The following is a 7,524-nucleotide window of genomic DNA, read 5'->3' as shown; positions in this document are numbered from 1 at the left end:
CAAATCCTGGAACATGTCAAAGAAGACACACTCCTTCAAAATGAACTCTCTGGGGAACTGCTTTACCTACGGAAGAAGAGACACCTATGCGACCAACAAGTTCAGGAAATGGAAGCACCAGGTCGCACGGTCTCGAAACACGAAGAGACATATTCGTATTATCTGCAGGCGGAGAGCAAAATTGTGAAGAGGGCAATCAATCATGTTTTTAAGGCCGGTCACACATTGACCGACCAATGCACTTGGGCAGAATCGTTCCACGACAACTGCGGTGAAGACAAATCAACATGGGAAGTGAAATGTTCAGAACACGACAAGTGGTGGGCCAATGAAACGGTTCACCGTGGAATCGGAAAAATGTCAATCAAAGACGACGAAGAGTAACCGTATCATTATTATGTATTTCTTTTTTTTTTCCAGTACTGTTTTTTTTATTATTGTAGTATCTTTTATTTTTAAGTAATGTAATGTGTTTTAATTATAATAAAATGTGTTTGTTTAGTTTTGTGAAAAATAAAAATGAAATAATATAATAATGGATAAATAGTGTTAAAAGTGGGGGTTATAAGGAAGGGGTGTTCTTAGTGTGTCTGGAAGTGATGAATAGTGTTAGAAGTGGGTTAGAAGTGGTTCCTTATAAGTATAGGCCTTAAAGGTGCTAATGTAGTTATTATAAGGGTTGAGAGATCTATAATATAGATTATTTTATTAAGGGTGTTATATGTATATTTTTTTTTTAACAACAAAATAATAATTTTATTGATAATGACCATTTTAACAAGGTGCTAGAGGTCTAAGTTACAAACAAACAGAAACAAAAAACCTAGAAAAAGTTGAAAACTATGTAGAGATGTTTAAGTTAATAAATAAAAGAAGGAAATATTTTTTATTTTACAAAGGTTAAAAGTTTAAAGTGAAAAGAGAGTTATTTGCTTTATTAGATAATATATTTATTAGATAATATAGATAATTATATTAAAAAGGAAAGACAACCAAAGATAGTTAAAAGTTAAAGAAAGGATTTTAATTGTATTTTATGTATTATTATTTTCATATTTTTATGCATTACAACTTTTTAGCTTAACTTAAAGTATTAAACATGCCATTTTTAAGTTGTATAATCCACTTCTTAATTGAATTTTTTTTTATTCTTTGAATAATGATATGTGTTTGCACAGGTCTTTTCCCTTTGTTTACTTTGTTAAACACATGTTAATTAGGTGCATTTAGTGCACCAAAATTCTTAATCAAATTTGAAAAAAAAAAAAACTCATTATATATACATTCTAGACTAGATGTTATCAATATTTTATCTTAAAATTTCTAAGGTTTTATTAATGACAGCTTAAAAGTTACTCGTATTAGTAAGCATTCATCCGATGCATTCAAATTTATACATCGTTGTTAGAAAAATCAAAAGTGGGTTTTAATATAAACTATCACTTAGGCCATTAATGATGGCAAGTAGTGTTATTGTTAGCATTCCCAAATTGCAAAAAGAGAAATTATAAGGGTTCTTTTTTTCATTTTTCATTTTTTTCCCCTTTAGTTGTACAAAATCATGTGTTGTATATACTAATAACCAGAATTTACGTGATCCTTATCTATTCCATGTGTGTTTTACTATTTTAGCAAAAACAGGTGAATAAAGGATAAGGAAAAGAGGCAATGAGTTTTTGGTCATGTACAAAGACACTCACATGCAACACCTGCTATCACATTGTTATATATCTACCTCAACATTTTTGTTTGGAATGTAAATGTTACAATTGTTTCCACAAAATAAAACTCATCCACACATTAATGTAAGGTAACAACAACGATACTTAATTACACAACCATACACGAATGTGCATAAAATAAAGAAAGTGCATCTAAAAAAAATATCAACCTGAGAACTAGAAATGAAACTATTGTGCATAAAAGGTCAAAATGAACAAAAAAGACAATTGTGTAAAGAAAAGACCTGAAAAATATTGTGATTACCATTAACATTTTGCAAATACGTGATTACCTGAAGATAAAAAGAGTGCTTCCAAAAAGCAAAATGACTTAATAAATATTGTGCATAATATGGAACAATGAATTTGATAATTTATTATTGATGCAATAAGGGCTTTAAATAGCCAATTACAACTTGTTCTCCAAGCTAAACATTATTAAATAAATAGAAGATAAACACACACACACATATATATATATCTAATAACATATATTAAGTAACTTCCTTAATACGCCCCCGCAAGATGGCGGACCCATCAGTCACGCCCAGTTTGGATCTAAACTTGAGAAATGGACTTTTGGCAAGAGGTTTCGTAAGTGCATCAGTTGGTAGCAGAGTGAATGTGAAGAACTTTCAATTTACCGGCAATTACTTGCACACACAAAGTGATAATCAAGTGCTATATAAATTAAAAAAAACGAAAGATGAGCATGAACAAAAACAAAAATTGTATAAATTAAAAAAACGAAAATTGTATAGAAAAAAGACCTAAGCTACCATGTGGGTGATGTGAATACCAACATGTCATTGGCTTAGTAATAGTAAATAGTGATTATCTTAGATACACACACACATAACAAAGATTAAGGTCGTTTAATCTCTTTCTAAAATGAATGATGAACAACATACAAACCAAGTCTCATGAACCGTTACTATTAATTTTGATTCAATAACTTATGTGAATGATAAAAAAAATAAAAAATAAAAAACCACAATTCATCTATAGACCTCCATTTCTCGTCAATGGTTATAATCTATAAGTGGATGGCAATGGGGTGGGGATTGTCGGGGATCTCAATCTCCATCCATGTACTTGATTTTCACTTGTAATCCACATTCCCGTCTCCATCCTTGTCGGGGAATGAAATTACACCTCCATACCCGTCCCCATCGGGTATCGGGGATACCTTTTTTGAATGAACATTAATTTATCTTAACAGAAGATATATAGGAGAATGTGTATTTCGACATTTTCTTTCTATGTATAAACTAATATATATGTTAAGTAAATGATTAATAAAGTATAACACATAAAAAGTATTAAACAAAAGCTTTAAATTTGAAATTGATTCTAGAATATAGATAAGAACTTAAAATGATATTAATAAATATATATAATATTTTTCGGTTCGGATATGGGGATCGGGGATTTACGGTTTCCCATCTCCGTTCCCATCGCCATCAGGGATTAGATTTACATCCCCATACCAGTCTCCATCCCCGGTCAACTCGGGGATTCCCCGGTCAAATCGGATGCGGGTATCGGGTTCTCCATCGGTTACGAGTATTTTTGTCATCCCACCAGAGAACAATGGTTGGTAATGTTTAGCGAAATTTTGATAATTGGTTAACCTTATATTGTATTAAACCCCAATTATCATCAAGATTGAAGAGTATTCCTTGCACAAATACGTGTATTAAGTTCATGATGTGGATACCAAGATAAACTTAATGAATATTGTAAGATAAGAGCATATTTAGAAAATTAGAACTTATATTTTGTTAATCTCATAAGAAAAACACTTGTTACAAACTGCTCACCACATCCATGGTGGACAATACCACCATTTACAATCCAACTCAATAACCAAACAAAATCTATCCTATACAACAATTCAACATCCAATCTATTCTAAATATGTAAATGCTACACATCAAATTAACACCACCAAAAGCCATCTGCAATATGCAAACCTCTACAAGACCATCCTTCCAGACCTGCTCACTTGTCATTTTCAACATCACTTGGTCATCCAAGTCTTCTCATTTACACACCAAATCCTGCTCACCAAACACTTTTAATTAAAAAAAAAAAAAAAAAAAAAAGAATTCTCTATTTTCATCTCCTAGCTCTAGCAGCCACAAGACTTAAGGATTTGCTTCAGTTTTTTAGCCACCATGCAATCACTTTCTATAATGTAAGTTCACCAAAACTACACATTATTGGCCCCTCATCATAGAACTGAGAGTACCTTCTTTGCACAAATTAAAAGTGAGAGCAACATGAGACATTTTATGCTTTACGGTAATGATAAGAGTTTGAATCGTACTAAATGCGCTAATTATTTTTCATGAGATTGTAAACACCTACAATGAAGAACTTCTGGGTAAACACCGACAATGAGCATGTGGCAGCTAATAACACTCATCCAGTGATTATTCACCCAACTCTTTTCACTCATCACAAATCCATTAGCCGTAACCATGCCATCAGTAGTCCCCTATACACACCCCAATACTGTTGGCATGCCTTTAAATTGTTTTCAAGATGCTCTATGCCAAAACACATACAGTATGTCGTAATGTTTGTCATTCGTGATATGCAATTGTACCTAGTTAACACATACCTTAGCTTTTTGGAAGCATCAACTAACTTTCTTCCACTTAACAGAGTTCCTATGGAAAGATTTACTAATAAAAGTAAATATATCATCACAACTAATTAATAAATGCACTAACATGATAATTTGCTATACCGGATGATTTACCAGCATACTCGTGAGCTAAATAGATATACAGAGTATCCAAAACGATAGGCGCCTTAATCACTTCAACCAAGTATTTACAAATGGTCCAAGTTAAACCTGCTCCCCAAATTGAAAACTGGGTGAGAATGGATCAAATTAATAAGTTGGAAACTTAAACATGCAATATAACAAACCAACTATGTGCTAAGAATTAAAAAACCAAATTAATCCTCTATATGAATCAGCTTATTTCCAAAACCATGAAGCATTCCGACTCTAAGCATCAACCATATAACATTATCAATTTCATTCAGGTCAATATGAGCCAGATTTGGGTCTACATTCAGGTCAAATTCGGGTCTAATCCAGATTTGCTATGACGTTGATAACTTTAAAATTTTAACTTCTTTTTTTGTGACATAAGCGTTAATCTTGCTCTTTAAGAGAAGAGGATTTAATATGAATTGGGTATATTTGATATTTATAGGGTTTAATGTGGGAAAATGTGAAATTCTCTCTTTGTAAAAAATCACATTTCATCTCCAACCACCGGTCGTCCTTATTAGAAAAAAAAAACCCTGCCATTACTTTGAACTATACCCATTCACAACACCAAAACCCCTTGCAGCAAAGAATTAATTTTACTAACCAACATCCATACAAATGCCATTAATTACTCTAACAGAAAACAAACCTAGCAAACCAACATAAATTGAATAAAAATGTGAAAGTGAAACCAAGTAAAAACAAGATTTAAGATTTTTTTTTACTAAAAAGAAGAAAAAAACAAACTCGAGACCAAAAGAATTAAAACAAGTTGATTCAGAAGTTAACTTTCATGATTTTGTTCATGGTACAAATACTTAACCCATTTTTTTCCTCTTCCAAATTAGAACACTTGCAGCAAAACAATGTAACTCAAACACCTCTATGAACAATATAAATATACCAAAGCAATAAACAACAAACACCCATCTAAAACCATATTCCATAGCTAAAATAATGATTACATTAAGAAAATTCACATTACAATCTAGGTTATGATATTTAATTAATTATATATCATAACCTAGATTATATTTCGAACGACCATGATTTCAGATCCGTTTAAGTTCCACCACTCACTTTAGCACCACTGTTGGGTTTGTATTACTATCATTATTCTTCGATGATCATGATTGCGATAAATTAGAAAAGAGATACAAAATAAATCTGGATTCAACGATATGAGGAATGAGGGTTGTGAAAGAAGAACTAGATGTTCATTATGTATATATAGGCGTAGTACTATAGTAGGGTTACAACCCAAGTTTGTGCTTGGGCCTAAAACCATCCTCATTCATGAACTAGTTTTGTGGGAGGTCATCTCATATTAGTTGGCCCATTTTTTATTATTTATATTTTAAATGAGAGCACATGTACTATTATTTAGGATATCTCCAATGGGGTGTCCTTAGGTGCCCTTGAATATCCTCTGCCGTTGAAGCTTGTCAAAAATTAAGGATTTTTTGAAGGATACCCATGCATCGGAAAAGAATCGATGAAGTAATGATATATTTGTTTAGGGGGAAAATTGTTACAATGCCCTCTTATAAAATATCAAATATCCCCAAAACACAAATTTAGCTAATATTAAATCTAAAAATCAATAATAGTTATCTCTGAATAATAAATACTTACAATGCCCTCTTAAAATAAAAACTTTCTTGCTTATTCCCCAAAATCAAGATGGAGGTTTGCTTCTAAATGAAGACTCACTTCGTACTTGATTTACCAAAGAAAAACAAAAAGACTCATAGGTCTAAAATGTAAAGACTAAAAAGTAGATCAAGATTCATGAGATACCTACACAAAATATTTTTATTCAAGCAAAGCCATTAAATATGATTACAATTTAATTATCGCATATTTGTTTTTCCCCCTCAAAAGAAATTGTTTTAGATGGTTTTATGTATTTCTGATTACTTTGAACTTGTTTGACCTTTTTCCTTGATAATATCGTGTACTTACTATGAAGAAATAAGCATCTTTAAAAGGGTATTGTACTCATTATATATTTTGAAGATAATTATTATTGATTTTTTAGATTTGATGGTAATTAAATTAGTGTTTTGGGGACATTTGATATTTTAATACGAGATGGGTACCCGCTGGCGGTGGCGGCAACGAGTGTTGCTAGTGGCGGTGGTGGTAACGATGTGGTTATTAATCCAAAAGCAATTGACGTAAATGGTAGTGTATTTATTTTATGCTTAAGAGATGTATCTTTTGTAAATACTTTTATTAAGAGTATTTTGGAGATATTAGGTGGAACATGAATTGAATAAAAATGTGAAAGTGAAACCAAGTAAAAACCGATTTAAGATTTTTTTTTTTATTAAAAAGAAAAAAAACAAACTCGAGACCAAAAGGTTTAACACAAGTTGATTCAGAAGTTAACTTTCATGATTTTGTCCATGCTACAAATTCTTAAACCATTTTTCCTCTTCCAAATCAGAACACTTGCAGCAAAACAATGTAACTCAAACACCTCTATGAACAAAATAAATATACCAAAACAATAAACAACAAGCACCCATCTAAAACCATAGTTCATAGCTAAAATAATGATTATATTAAGAAACTTCACATTACATAGCTAAAATTAAAAATATTATACAACAATTGCATCAAGCAACTGAACATACAAAGCTAAAACTTAAAAGTTATAATAATAATAATTATAATAATAACAACAACAACAACAACAACAACAACAACAATAATAATAATAACACACCCAGCAGTGGTGCTGGTATGACTTAAACGATTCAGCAATCATGGTCATCGAAGAATAATGATAGTAACACAAACCCAGCAGTTCAGAGGTAGAACTTAAATGGATCTGAAATCATGATCGTCGAAATACAATCTAGGTTATGATATTTAGTTATTTATATATCATAACCTAGATTATATTTCGGACGATTATGATTTCAGATCCGTTTAAGTTCCACCACTCACTTTAGCACCCCTGTTGGGTTTGTGTTACTATCATTATTCTTTGATGACCAT

At 31.5% G+C, this 7,524-nt stretch overlaps 1 long non-coding RNA gene across 1 annotated transcript; it reads right to left on the bottom strand.

The window, feature by feature from the left end:
• Nucleotides 1–3,520: 3,520 nt before the first annotated feature.
• Nucleotides 3,521–5,693, bottom strand: LOC122580472. Its single transcript, XR_006320800.1, has 4 exons — nucleotides 5,596–5,693; nucleotides 4,480–4,587; nucleotides 4,351–4,399; nucleotides 3,521–3,784 (listed from the first exon to the last, which is right to left on the bottom strand). It is a non-coding gene; the product is annotated as an uncharacterized LOC122580472 (long non-coding RNA).
• Nucleotides 5,694–7,524: the final 1,831 nt, after the last annotated feature.

Source organism: Erigeron canadensis, chromosome 8, assembly GCF_010389155.1.
Source record: "Erigeron canadensis isolate Cc75 chromosome 8, C_canadensis_v1, whole genome shotgun sequence".
NCBI classification, from domain to species: Eukaryota; Viridiplantae; Streptophyta; class Magnoliopsida; order Asterales; family Asteraceae; genus Erigeron; species Erigeron canadensis.
Note: the sequence above shows the minus strand (reverse complement) of the source record. Positions and strands in the feature narration are given on the sequence as shown.